Raw genomic sequence first — 13873 nt, 5'->3', positions numbered from 1 at the left:
GCAGGACAACCAAGGTGGAGGGTGAGTACTACAGCATAATGCTAAAGTACGAATGCTGTTTGAACTGGGGTGAGGGGATAAAGCTGTGCAGTGGCTGTATTTTTATCTAATTGCCCTCTGGGGAGTAGAGGGCTAGGGAATGCTGCTGGGAGAGGAGGGAAAGGGGGGTGTGTGTTAGTTTTTGAAAAAAAAAAACCCTCACTTTGAGAAAGCAAAGGTCATCTAGAAAAAGCCTGAGTTGGGGGCAAGATCTAAGAAACCTGCAAAAGTAATGCAGGGTTTCCCCCCGCTCCTTAGTTCCCATTTTCAGCTTGACCCGTTGCTAGAGCCCTTCCTCGGGTGGCCAGGGGTCTAGAAGCCCTTTCCTCTCCCTAAAGCAGGGGCAGATAACAACAACAAATGGCTGTCTTGAAGAACCGAAGCTTTTATTGGAGCAGCTCTCTGTTTTGTATCCGGATGAACATGCTGAGAGGACAACGCGATCAAAAGGTGCTGGGAAGATGCAGCTGACATGAAGGCAGTGCAAGGTAGGGGGAAAAATTTACTTCTGTGAGCTGTTTAAGATGGCTGGGAGGGTGAGGGCGCTGCTTTGTTCAGTGCCTTTTGCCTGCGCCACAACCGTGTTAGCGCTGAGATCTGACTAGTTTTAATTTTATTCCTAATTATCTGTGCTGTGCACAGATCATAAAAACCAGTGATGTGGTTGCCCAGTGGAGATGAAAGCTGCTTACCTGATGTGTACGGTGAATAACAATGAGAATTAAGTTGCACGTTTCGGAATCACTTCTGCTGTTCTAGATGGATGAAGCTCTGGCACGAAATGGTGGATTTCCTTAAGCTTTCTCTGTTTCTTAGCACCCACGTTGTTAATTTTCGTAGGACTTTCCCGTTTGTTGTTCTCAGCCTTTGGAAGCCAAATGCTGAGAGGTGACTGCCTGGCATCTGTCCACATTAGTTGTGAAATGGGGAAGATTGTGACCCAGAAGTATGAAATTTGGCAGCTTCCCCTGCGTGTGCTGAGGGGAGGTATGGTTATTGGGGGGGATCTCTGAATTAAGGAGGAGCCTGCGTTACGTTCCTAAGCGCAGTTCTGTGCATGGCGTGACTAATGGAGAGCCCTCCTGGGACAGGGGGAACGGAGGTGGTGGTCATGGGGCCTGTGTCTTCAGGAGTCATTTTTGTTGTCTGATACTAAGAAATGAGCAGTTGTCATGGTTACCGGCCTCCCCTTCCCAGTCTTGCCAAATGTCTTCTCCGGAGCCTCGGGCTTGGAGCAGGATTCAGTGTTTCTCTCCTGTTGAGATCGCGCTCTGATCCGAGCACCTTGAATTTCAAACATGCCTGCTTTGGCACGCTGGTGTGATGTTTATGTATGCTTGGGTACCTCAAGAGCCTTTGGTGCCCTTGTCTTCATAAGAACAGGAAAGAAGCAAACGCAATAAAAATGACCTGTGGGTATACTTGGGGAGGCAGCCCCGTGTCCGCAAGTTGGGCAGAGATGTGGGGTGTCTGGGTGGGCCCGTGGGGTCTCGGTTCCCTGTACCGTGCCTGGCCTCAGGGGCTCAGTACAGGCGGTGCCTCCTGTGGAAAAACTTTAAGGGACCAGAAAAGCTCTATCTTCTCTCTCATTCTTGCTTTCTGTGTTCAAACCTCAGCGTGTCTAGTTATGTAGTGACCTGAACCACGGAGGTCAGTCTTTGCGAACGTTTTGGCTCGAGTCTGACTCTTCCCCCCCTGCCTTTTTTCTTTCCCTTTATCTCTCGATGCCAGCAGAAGAAGCTTGAGTGAGAGGTGAACAGATAACAAGGAGTCTGTCTGGGTGTGGTTTTGAGCTGGGTTGGGTTGGCATTGCTTTAGAGAGCGAACTGAGCTCTGAAAAAGGGCTCGTGTGAGTCCCATGCAGCGAGGGGATGGCAGGGATCGTAGCAAGCCATGCTGTAGAAATTCTTGGAGCGGGAGGAAGGTGAAGAGTCTCAAAGGAAATGTGAGGTCATTTCCCTCTTAACATAGTACATTTCAGAGATACTTTAACAATTAATCAATATTGAAATCTGCAGTCCATTATAGGGCTTGGCAATGTGTTATTTTATAGTCTAACAAATGGGAGCCTGCCTGTGCTAATAGGTTGAATCTCTGAGCTACAATAAAGGTTACCATCACATGTTGAGTGATAACGTGCTCCTCCCTGGCTCTTTAGAGATGAGGTCAGTTACGGTTACCATCTATGGTAAAGATTTTCTTCCCATTAAAATGACGAGGATGCAAGGAATCCACTTTTGCTTTCTTTATTTTAAACTTTAAAAGTAATTACCAAAAATCTAGGAATGAGGGGCAGGGGAATCTCTATGCGTAGGCAGCCAAGTGTTACAACACAGCTTTGGCTTCAGGCGCCGAGGCCGCTGCTGAGCCCCTTCGTAGCCCATGCTGGAACATCTGGTCCATCTCAGGATGGAAGGTCAGCCTGAACAGCCGGGCAACGGAGTCTGGTCCCGACCACTGCACGAGTGCCTAGACTGCGGGGGCTGGACAGCTGCGTCTGGTGTACCGAGCACGGAGCTGGGAGCCTGCACAGCTCGAGCCGCTCCTGGGGAAAGAGCTCAGCTTGCGAGGTCGCGCTGGGAGGTGCGGGCTGCGAATCGGCATCCTCCCTTCCCCTTCTGCCTCCTGGATGGCTCTGAGCGCCTCGGAGCAGAGCGCTGGACTCGCGGGACGCCTGGGCTTCCCCAGCCCTCCGAACAGGGTCCTGGTGAGGTGTTCTTGGCCTGATGTGCGCACGTAAGGAGGCCTTGTGGTTAGGGCAGCGATCCCTTTCTGCTTTACTAGCTCTATAGCTGGTGATGTTGGCCAGTAGTTATTCCTCAGCTCTGCTTCCCTGCTTATAAACAAGCTTGGGGGTCTCATCCTTTGGATTAACTAACCTGGCCATCACTTTTCAGGAAGGTGTTCTATTTTTCTTGCGCACACCCTCTTTGTTCTCCAAAAAAACCAAATTGCGCTTCTGTCTGGAGGCTTATTTGGAGTAGCGGACAGTGAGCAACCTCTGGCTCTGCTGTTAACTAACCCGGGCCCCTCTGGAGAGGGAATTGACTGCTGCCTCTACTTTAGGGGTTATCAGGGAACAGTGTCGCAGGAGTGTAAAGGCATTTGTCATTTAATTAGCATTAATAGGGCAATTATTATCTTAATAAAATGACCGATTATGACATTGAAGTTGTATTTGAGGTTTAACAGCTGCAGCAGCCCGACTGAATTGTATGTTTGTTAATCCTCAATGAGGGTGTTCTGTTTCACTGGGTGATGTTTATTTAATGTGCAATAAGTGTCTTAGTGAATCTCTATTAAAGGCATATGTGGAAACCTTAATTTGAAGCATTACAGAAGAGAGTGAGACTGTTCAATTCATAAAATCCTCTTTAAACACTGTGAGCTCCAAACCCCAGCCAGTGCCAAAGCAAACTGTATCCTGTAAGCTCTGTGCCAGATGTCTCATGTGGGGTATACTCAGGGTCCAAAGAAAATAAGGTCTGAAGGGAACAGTTTGGCCATTGAATCTCCGATCCAGCCTATATAAAGGGGGTTTCGTTTCCATTCAGGAAATACAAACCTCTTCCATATGGATCCTGTTCAAAGTGTGTTTGCTGAACAATTCTTCCCAGCAGCAGCGATTCTCAGTAACACCTACGCCTGTGAGCAGAAACTAGATCTGGTGGGAAGGTTTGGGAAATATCCTAAACCTCTCTCTGAGTTTCTGAGAAAGAAGAGACAGTAAATCAGTCGGAGGTGTCTCTGGGTGTTCGTGTGGCACCAACTGGTGCCTAGCCTGGTGTTGGGCACCCTAGCTATTCTGATGGTGTTCCGGGTCAGATGTGAGATGAAGCCTTAGCAAACCTGAGTTTATCTTTCTTGTGCGTGTCCTGTGACTTTAGGTAACTTGCTACCGTGGTTCGTTGTGCCCTGGGCAGGCCACCCCAGGATATTGGGGAGTTAACTTTCGGGAGACTGAGATGGTGTCCCTGGAGAGCCTGACTTCACACTGAACCTGGCCTGTTCCTTTCTGGGTGCCTCTGCATGGTATTTTGCAGGTAGATGCACGTTCATTTTGCCTGTGTTCAGAGACACTTGGACATGAACCAGGTCTGAACTGGCACCCTGTAGCAGTGGTGAACTCAGCTAAGAGGTGGGATCCTTTAGTGCTGATTTGGCACTGAATTAGTGCAGCCACAGGACTTCCAGTTGGCTCAGATATAGGCATAGCACATGTATAGACGTGACACGGGCTGCATCTTGAGCTCCTCTGAGTTTTGTGGCAATTCTGCTCCAAATCCAAACGTATGAACTCTGATGCCAACCTTCTGGGCCAGGGCCAGGACCAGGACGTGTGCTCAGCTTTCCTTCCACCTATCCGTGAACCCTTCTCGCTGGGCGAGGGAGGGATGGGCAGCCCTGGCAGCCTTCACAGCGTGAGCTGTGTTCGCTTTGGCTGAAACGCAGTAATTAGAGAGGGACCAACGCTTAAGGCTGCTGGGAGCTATTGCCAGCCCTGCGCTGTTTCCTCAGGTGAGGAAACGTCATCTCCGAGAAACTTATTTGCTGGGGTGATGCCTTCTGCATGTCTGTATGAGGTCATCTGCTGTAATAGCAATGTCTCCTCTGTTTTCTCATTACAAAGGTGGTTCTGAAGTATTGTCCTGCCTTAGAGAAGGAAACGGAGGGGCTGAGAGGATTGCCTGAGGCTATTTGACAAGGCAGCAGCAGGCTGGCATAGACGCTGTCTCTTGTCCAAGAGAGGCTATTCAGCTCCTGTACGGACAAGACTGTCTTCTCCCTCATCCGTGGCTCCTGTTGTCTCTAACTCGGCTTTCCTTCGGTTGTGGTGTAAGGTATGGTTGAAACAGCTTTCCCGCTTGCTGAGCTCTCCTTGCTGCTCTGACCATGTCCCTGGCCTAGGTGCCAGCAAGCCCAGCAGCAAATGGCAGGGCATACCGCTCCGAGTCTGTAAGAGCTTGGCTTGGGGTGGGCGTCCTGCTGAACACGCCCATAGGCATGATTGAAACATGGGATAAATATTCCGAGTGGCTTGATCTATAGGAACAAGCGCACGGGGGAGGGAATGAGTTCATCTCCTCCGTGCTCTTGGCTGCGGCAGGGCTGTTCCTATATTCCCCCGCGTGCCGCAGTGGGGTGATAAGCCGGTTGCAGGGAGAACTCTCCGTCCCTTCCCTGGAAGAAGAGATTCATCTGAACCTTCCTCCTGGGAGCAGTCCTTGATAGGCAGCTGAAATTTTCCTTTTCCTCTCATCCCATGACTGCTAGGGAATATCTAGTCCCTTGCATTGTCCAGAATAATTCCACTGTCCAGAGGATTAGTGTGTTTTGGTATCCGTAGGCTGGCTTTTGAGCACTTTTGAGCTTTTTGGCGCTGCTTTCTCCCCAGTTGGTCCCTCCAGCCCTTAATAATTTCTCTTGTTCTTGAAATAGCAGGTTATTGCGGCTTGCCTGCAGGAATACATGGACAACGAAGCAAAGGACATCTCCGCTCCTTCCCCGCCTCTGCCCCAGCCCTGATGACCGTGGCTGTAGTCGTGCTGTGGAACATGCAGCCCCTCTAAAACACCTCTGGTAACAGAACAAAAATGAAGTGGATCCCCATGACCCTTGATTTCAATTTGGCGTCTAAACTAGTCTGCAGGCTTATCCGGTCCTATCAACCCCATTTAAAAAAGAAAAAAAAACCACCATACAAAAAAAGTACAAAAGCTTAACAATAGCAAGAGTTATAAGTACAATTTTTACTGTATACAGTTGCCCAAAGAGGCGGGGTGAAATTGGTGTGAACTCGAGTGCAGCAAGTTGGATCGAGCAGTGTAAAAGGAGCGTGGTGAAAGGTGACACGGCACCCTGTCATGTTAAAGACATCTTGGATTGCTGGCGCAGAGATGTGGGTAGAAGGGTGAATGATAACTATGTTTGGGGGAGTGAGGTGTTGTTTTTGAGAGGGGAAGAATTTCATTTCTGATGGGAGATGTTTTGAATTTCACTTGCTTTCCTCTGCTGTCTGTTCCCAGCTCAGACAACTCTTCTGTTCTTCAGTGTGCTTGCCCGGGGCTATTGTATATGACTGTTTAAACAGTGTTTAAACAGCCATAAGCCTGTTTATTTACTAAGGCTATAAATTATCTTGAAATCAGAATTCATCACCCTGCAAATACCTTGTTTTAACAGGCAAGCTGGCTCTCTGCTAGAATGGCAATGGTAATAGACCTCCTAGCTGCTCTGCCAAGTCTCTGCCAAGGGCGAGTGTCCTTGCATGGGCAATTGCTGCCTTCCAGAGATCCAGGCAGGCTCAGAGGGCTGATTTCTCTTTGTGGGTTTATCTGCTACTGTATTGGGGAATGCAGCGGCCAGTGCGGGTCTCTGATGGATGAACCGTGTGTCCGAGTTATCTTGTGCTTGCTGGGATTTGCTAGGAAACTAATGATCTGTCTAGTCCGGGATCTTCCAGGCGTTAGCAGCAGTTGTCTCGAAAGAAAGCACGAGAGGCTGATATTAATCAAGGAATGAGCTTTTCCTAGTGGAGTTTTCTTTCTCACCCCAGCTAGTAATGGGTAAGTCGGTTTCTGAAGCGTGTGGCTCTTAAACATCAACAAAACCAGCAGTACCCTGTTTTGTATTACTGGGGTTGTTTCCTTAACTCTTCTTTTTTTTCTGAGGCCTCAGACTTGGTGAGTAACTAGAAGAATTTGTCTGAAAACACATAGACATCGCACTTCCACTATGCAAAGTGGAAATTCCTTGTCAGATAAACATTTGAGACAGAAGTGGAGCTTGGAGATTTGACCAGTCAAGGTTAAAAGCCACCAAGGTGGCTGTTGTAAACTCGCTGTCTTTTTGTGGTCCTGGCTGTTGCAGAGGCTGTGGGTTTTCCTGCGGGTGCTGGAGTTTCTTCTCTCGTTAGAAGCTGCTCCCCACCTCAAGCTGAGCGCTGTCACAGCAATCTGGGGCCCAGATGCTGTTGCATGAGCTGTGTTGGTCGGGTTGACTCACTCTGGCAGGTTTGGTAGCAACGGTTAATCATCTGACTTACCTGTTCTGTGCTGTGTAAGCTATCGCCTCTGCAAATTGCTGGAACCACAAAAACTGGAGATGGGAAAGATCTGAGGTCATCCAACTTCTCCATTTTCCCCCTATGGGGGAAGGCTTGTTCCCTACACTAGATTTTCCTGTACTGGGTCCAGTTTTAAGTGACTCAAGCAGCAGGGTTTTCATCGTTTCCCTTGGGAGCCTGGCAGATTTCTCACCATGAGAGATGTTTTCCTAATCCTCCACCTGATCTGTTCCCCTCCCTGATTCCAGCATTGAACTGGAAGAGTGGACAGCGCAAAGCTACAGTGGGTTAATGCTCGTCGAATTACTTGAGTACTGTCTAACTCTTTCTGGGTCACTTTGATGCATGTCCTGAATAAAAAGGCTTTTGAAAAGAGAATGTGATAGTGTCACCATAGTGACACTTACCTTGAAGACTGGCCGGCGTTGGTAGTGTAGGTAGTGTGAGTACCAAGAGCTGTGGTCCTTTGTAGGAGTCGCAGGTTTGCGGGAGGCTTTCTTCTAGAGAATATAAGTGTACCTGCAACGGGTGGGAACTGGGAAGATCACCCCTGAAACTTGAACTAAATGGCAAACCAAACACGGGGCAAGTGCTGTTTTTATTTTAGGCTTTGCTTGTGCCTAACAGTTAGTCAAGAAGCTTGATTTTTCTTAACAAGCTGAGGATTTTCCCACGGATCGCTTTCTTTGCTTATCCTGTCTGTGCTGCCAATGCTGTGTAACTAGTAGCTTGACTGTAATGCTGAAGTAATTCTTAAAATATCGTCTGCTAAATAGATCGGTCGTGACGGGATAAAGCCATTTTCCGTGAAAGATGAGTGGGATCAGACGTTGGATACACTGTCAAAAGGGAGCCTGTGCAAGAAGGGGGAAATAAATGTTTAAAGCGTGGCCGTGCGAGGGACAAAACAAGCAAGTCCAGCGGTCTACCGCGAAGATAATTCCAGAAATATTTAGGGCAGAGTGGAAAGCTGGTAGTGGTTAAGAGGTCTGTGGTAGTGTAATAACTCATGCGATGGGAAGCTTTGGGTTTTTTTTTTGTTGAGGATCGCTTGGCAAGCTGTTTTATGGTTTATCTGAAATGAGCAGCGGGGTCTTGACCCCTTACTCTCCGCCCTGGTTTGACCAGGCCTAGGGAGCGACGCTGTATTCGCACCTCTGCCAGGGAAATAGAGGGTGGTTAGCAGGTCTGTGCTCCTCTCGCAGCCCTGTGCCATACGCCGGTCCCGCTAACCTCTGGGTGCAAAGGGAGGAACTGCTGCCTTCATGGGGAAGAGGTTTTTCTGCTCTGTCAAGCACTGTGGCCATGCTGGGGGGGCAAAGCCAAAGAACATGACTAATGGCAACATAAAGAACCACCTTCCGTGCGGCCTGATTCACCCGATCCTTGCACAGATTCAGTCTTTCCTCCAGGAATGTTTGATAATGCAGCGCGCACCGCTGAGATCACCCTTCTGGCAAGAGCCTGCTGTGGTATGAGACCCAGTCATCTGGCAGCACGTTGCTTACTGCAGTCTCCAAGGCAACCCTCCATGCTGTTCTTCTTTGGAAGCTCTGTGTATTCGTAAAGGAGCTGTCATCCTTCTTGCAGTAAGTGCAGCAGATGTGAAAGATTTTACCTGTGCCAATGAACTCTAGACCAGGGTGCTGTTGCTCTGAGGAGCGATGCTGCCTTGGGAATAGTGCTTCCCTCTGAAAGACACTGTCCATCCACTCACGGTGTCCCAAAATATCTTTCTCTCCCACTAGTTACCCTCTCCGCGTGCTTTCCGAGCCTGTTTCTGCATCTGCAGCCAGCTGTGCTTGCCTGAAGAGGCTGGGCTGCTGTGAGGATCACCGGACATCTCCGCTGAGGCAAGGCCTTGCAGCGCTGGCATGCACCACAGAAAGGATTCACTCGCGATGACAGGTCCCGAGGTGGATTTACCAGTCCTGCAGTTGTACATAGCACTAAAACATTAGTGCTCCTGGTAAGGAAGCAACTGAGCTGTGGCTCAGACTGTCGTGTCCCATGGGGGCTTCTCTTGAGCAGAAGCTGCTGGTGGTATTGCTCTGGAGGAACAGCCACTCTCTCTTCTAGGGTGTTTAAACCTGGCAGTTCAGAGAGGCAATTACCTGCCTCCAGTGTCCCAGAAAGAAGTCCTCTGAACTGCTCTGAGAGAGGCTGTAAATCGGGTAGGGCGGATGCTTTGTCTTCTGAGTAGGCCTAGTAGATGCTCAATGCTGAACAGAAACAAGCTCCATCAGTGTGATGCTGACTGCTGCCAAAACCCCTTCTGGAACTGCAAGGCTTGAAGTTTATGTTCCGTCTCCTGCCGCTTACGGAGAGGCTGCTCTTTTGTTTCTTTTTCAGGTTCATCTATTGGTAATATGGAAATCGGGGTCTGGCGTTTTCCTCTTGCTGAGGAGATCGTACTTTGTTGGGGCGAGCAAGGTAGGGGAAAAACTCCGTACGCTCGTTGTGTGAAAGAACCTCCCTGCTGGATTGTGTATGGACCTGAGACCAGAGGACTCTGTCCAGTTTCATCTGCTTAAAAATGGGCGTTTAATGTACATTCTTGATCTTAGGGTCATCGGTGTGTAGCAAGAGACTCCTGTCTCGTTGGAGAAAGCCAAAGCCACTATCTCGGAGTAGCTGGACCATCTGACAGCTGGACTTAAATGAGGTGACGGTAAGAGCTGGCTTAGCCAAAGCATCTCATGTTCCCTGTGGGTGACAGTGTGCTCCTGAATTATAAAAGCTGCTCTCAGTTTTGTCCCCCGCTGTGAGCCCTGGGAGGGAAAGTGCTGGATTAGGCGCGAGCTCTGGTTCACTGCACAGTTGGTTTGCTTGTCCGCTCCGTGTTGAGCGGCAGCTGCTGGGGACCTGCTCCCCTGGAGCTTTCCTACTGCCTTTCTGTCAAAATCCATGCTCCCAAACCTGGGCAGACCCCCCGCCCGGTACACCTCATCCCCGCTTTGCGCTCTCAGCCCTGGGTTTCTCCCGAGACGCCTGCCAACTGCGCTAGACAGCCGGGATGCCCGCGCGTGTTCAGTCAGGCGCTTTCCAGGAACTCTGCGGCGGCTGCCGTGTCTGTAAATAGTGTCACTTGATGTTTCCCAAGGGGTGGAGGGGAGAAAAGGCATTTCCCTCTCGCTATCGGGGTGATGCTGCAGCGCTCGCGAGACAGGAGATGGGAGCTGGTTCACCCAGTGCATCCACGATCTGGGCCTGGGGAGGGAGAGAGGGGGGAACCTGCCCTTCCAGCCTGCGGAGCCCCAGTTCAGCAGCACGATCTAGACTGGAGTTGCTGGGCAGAGAAACCAAGCAGGGCCGAGGCATTCAGCACTTAGAGTGAGCCTTCAGCCGTGATAAGATAACAGTTTGAGTAACTGTGAGGTAGAAAGTCTGTGTAGTGGATTGAGATCATTGTTGTTGAAGGATGTTATGGAGACAATCCACTTAAAGTCTTGGCTGCTGTGCTGGATTTAATTTTTTTTTTCCCCTGCTCATCTCCCCATCAGCAAGCTGGGGAATACGTGTGGGAAACAAATCAGCAGACAGACAGTGGCATGTGAAGCGATTCTCCCTGCTGGCACAGACGTGACTGCGACGCAATAATACAAGTGGTGATTTGAAGGCCAAAGATAACTTGCTGCTTTCTTGCTTGCAAGCCCTAAAATGGTTTGGAGGAAGGAGGTGAGAACCTGAGCCTACTGGTTTGTGAGGGATGTTAGATGCTGCACGGCTGCTTTTTTTATCTAATTGCTTTCTTCAGAGCTCAAGCAGTGGGGACAGGCTAGCGTTACAGCGCATGATAGCGTGAACCGATGCTTTACTGGTAGGCAGGCACACGTGTTTGTGCAAAAGGCTGTTGTCTTCCAGATGAAACAAGCCCTAAGATGTCTGTAGAGGTTCCCCCCCTTCAGCTCTCCTTGGGCAGCACGCAGGCTCTCCACCCGCGTGGGGTTTGCCGTGCAAATGCTGGACAAGAAGGAAGCGAGGTCTCCCCTAAACCTTGCCGTGCTCGGTTGCGTGAGTGAGCAAGCACCCGGTATGATGGATTTAAAGAAGGACGTGATGCTGTATGGTGCGGTATAGGTAGTGGGGCTGGTCTTTGTGAGCACAGAGGAGACGCGCTGGTAGAAGGGCCAGCCAAGAGCGAGCAAGGGAGCCGGGGCCTCGCGGTGTGCATCGGCACCTGGGGCCAGCCCAGCAGAAGGGCAGGAGGCAGGGGAGTGGGCATCGGCCAAGCAGAAGAGGAGCTGGCACCAGATCCGGGGCCGGGAGGACGGCGGGCGCTGTGCCGCCTGTCAGCAGTGAATCGCAGCCCGGGCACGGAGCGGGGTGCAGCTGCCGTGCCCGTCGGTCGTGGCTGGAGCATGGCAGTGGAGCGCACAGAGAGCGCGTTTCTGTGCAGCCTGCCCTCTGCGGTGTCGGTCCGCTGCCCTGCAGCGCATCTCTCTGAGCAAGGCTGAGCCTTAATGCCTTGTCTGGAGAAAACGGAAATCTTTTCGGTGAAAAAGAGTAGGAGAGAATGCTTCATGTGCCCTGGGTCAAATCCTCTTTGACCCCAAAAGGGCTTTTTGAGCACCCAAGACTGCTGTGGGTGTGGAGCTGCCTGGAACAGCATGCGGCATCCAAGGGAGCAGGGCTGCGGAGCAGGATGGTGCGTGCAGCTCGGTGCTGAGGCAGACCCCAGCCTGGCCCTCTTGCTGTGCACGTCCTCGGGAGCAGCTGGGCTGCCCCAGCCGGGCTGTGTGAGAAGGCTTTCCAAGCAATTGTGTGGGATGGTTTCCTTTGATTCATCAGCTGTAATTCCTCCCGAAGACCTGGCGTGCTTTCCTGGTGGTTTGCCTCCTGCAAGTCATCTGTTCCCATCTGGGACCGGTCGCTCGGGGTCCTGACCTCCAGGCAGCCTTGCCTGGGTTCACTTCCAGGGGATGCAGCCTTTCCTCCCCCCCCGCCCCCATAAGTATCCCGATAGCTCCCAGCAGCATGAAATCCCCTCCGTTCCCTGACCCTGTTGTTTGTGCTGGCTTCCTGGGGTGAGAGGTTGCCCCCAGTGATTGCATTGGGTTCCCCGATCTCTTTACTTTTCTCACAGTTTCTAAGACGACCGGTGCGATGAGACGCAAATGTCAGACCCTCTTATATTTTGTGTGCCTGGGGACAAGCCTGACTCTGCTCCACCTCCAAGCTGCTGCTGGGTTATACAAACCCCTCGTCTTGCCTCTGTTAACAGTTCCCAGCCCCAGTTCGGCAGCGTTTCACCCCGGCTAGCCCGGAGTACGGGCTAGGGCCGGGTTTGTGTTGCCGAAATCCCGTGGTTTCGGAAGTGCACCGCATCAAAATGAAACGGAGCGTATGGAGTCTGATAACTGGTTTCTTTTAACGTTGAAACAAGTGGAGGGCTGTTTCCTCTGAGGGCTGAGGCTGAGGGGGAATAGTTTGGGAACTGCTGGTGGACTTGGCGGGGGGGGGAAAAATATCAAGCGGGCTGCTTGGCCATCAGCCAGCTCTTGGGCTTGGACCCTTAACCTGAGGGATGGGACTTTCCAGGCTGATTCAGAGCTGCTTTTTCCCCAAAGCACCTCCTTTAGGCACCTTGCAGGCGAGGCCAGCTGCGGCGAGCTGCCTAGCTGGGCGCTCCATCCAGCGCTGCCTACGCTTGTTTCCCTTCCCTGCCCACTCATTTTTTCTTTCTCCTCTTGGCTCCCTCCCCTCTGGCCTTTGGGAGAGGGGTCTGGGGCTTGCAGCCCGCAGCCCTGCCCCTTCAGCGCTTCCCTGGTGATGCTTCAGCAGCCCTTGCGCCTTGGCCGAGAGGGACATCTAGTGGGTTGGGAGCTCAGGGACCTGGCTTTCTTTTTTTTTTTTTTTAATTTCTCACATTTTAATTTATTTTTAATCCTTACGAAGGGCTGGTTTCTGTAGGAGCAGGAGCTGAGGTTTCTGAGTAGTCAGTCCTTCTGTACCGATTGCCTCGGGGCAAAGCGGACCTTTGGTGGGCCAGTTCACGGGGCGTTTCTCTCCCGCCTGGTGCTGTGTAAATCTTGGTTGGGGCTCTTGGTTCCCCTGCCGCTCTCTGGAGGTGGCTCTGTCCTAATCTTGTGTGGCGACAAGGTGTGTTGAGCCCTTGGGAGACCAGCGGGTCACCACCTGCGTGCTGAAGGAGTCTGCCTTCAGAGGGGAGCACGCCTGCGAAATGGCTGTGCGATAGCAACAGGACCTCCTTGTTTCGGGTGCATCCAGGTGTCCGAGAGCCTCCCTGCCCCTTGCATGTCTCCCAGCTTCCCCAAGGCAGGGCTAGTCTTTACCTTAACGTTTTGTCTCTTGCTGAAATCCCGCTCTTGGCACTCCTCCTCTTCTCGCTCTAATAAGCCAGCAGTAGCAGCAGGGAGGAAAGCGCGTGAGGAGGAAGATTTGTGTTCCCGTGCGCGGCTGGGGAATGGCGGGGTTTGTCTGGGGGAGAAATCGCATCCGCCTCGCCACCGGCGTCCGGAGCCTGCAGGTCTCTGGTCCTACGAGGAGCTTCCGAGAAGGAAGCAGAGAGGTCTTGGCGTTATCCTTTTTTTTTTTTTTTTTTTTCCTTTCTAGTACGACAGCGGAGGGAGGCCCTGGCCAGGTCGAGGGAAGCTGCGTTAGGTGCCGGGGAGAAGGCTCAGCAGATGCAGCTGTTCCTGCAGCGGGGAGCTTGGGTAGAGAGTGAGAAACATGGGATGAGTGAGGAGCAGCTGGCGGGAGGAAGGACATTGGATCCTCTTAGGGAAGGACCTTTCCCTTCACTCT

The 13873-nt window shown here is 51.4% G+C and overlaps 2 long non-coding RNA genes across 3 annotated transcripts; both read left to right on the top strand.

The window, feature by feature from the left end:
* Positions 1 to 391: 391 nt before the first annotated feature.
* Positions 392 to 5929, top strand: LOC309599288. Its single transcript, XR_014230242.1, has 3 exons — positions 392 to 527; positions 4670 to 4880; positions 5479 to 5929. It is a non-coding gene; the product is annotated as an uncharacterized lncRNA (long non-coding RNA).
* A 1301-nt stretch (positions 5930 to 7230) lies between these two features.
* On the top strand, positions 7231 to 10321 carry LOC309599287. 2 transcript variants are annotated; one of them, XR_014230240.1, is made up of 4 exons: positions 7231 to 8694; positions 8854 to 9044; positions 9458 to 9538; positions 9673 to 10321. It is a non-coding gene; the product is annotated as an uncharacterized lncRNA (long non-coding RNA). The 2 variants fall into 2 exon arrangements; XR_014230241.1 differs by having other exon boundaries at positions 8854 to 9538.
* Positions 10322 to 13873: the final 3552 nt, after the last annotated feature.

The sequence above is a fragment of the Platalea leucorodia genome (assembly GCF_965183815.1).
Source record: "Platalea leucorodia genome assembly, chromosome: 20".
Lineage (NCBI taxonomy): Eukaryota > Metazoa > Chordata > Aves > Pelecaniformes > Threskiornithidae > Platalea > Platalea leucorodia.
Note: the sequence above shows the minus strand (reverse complement) of the source record. Positions and strands in the feature narration are given on the sequence as shown.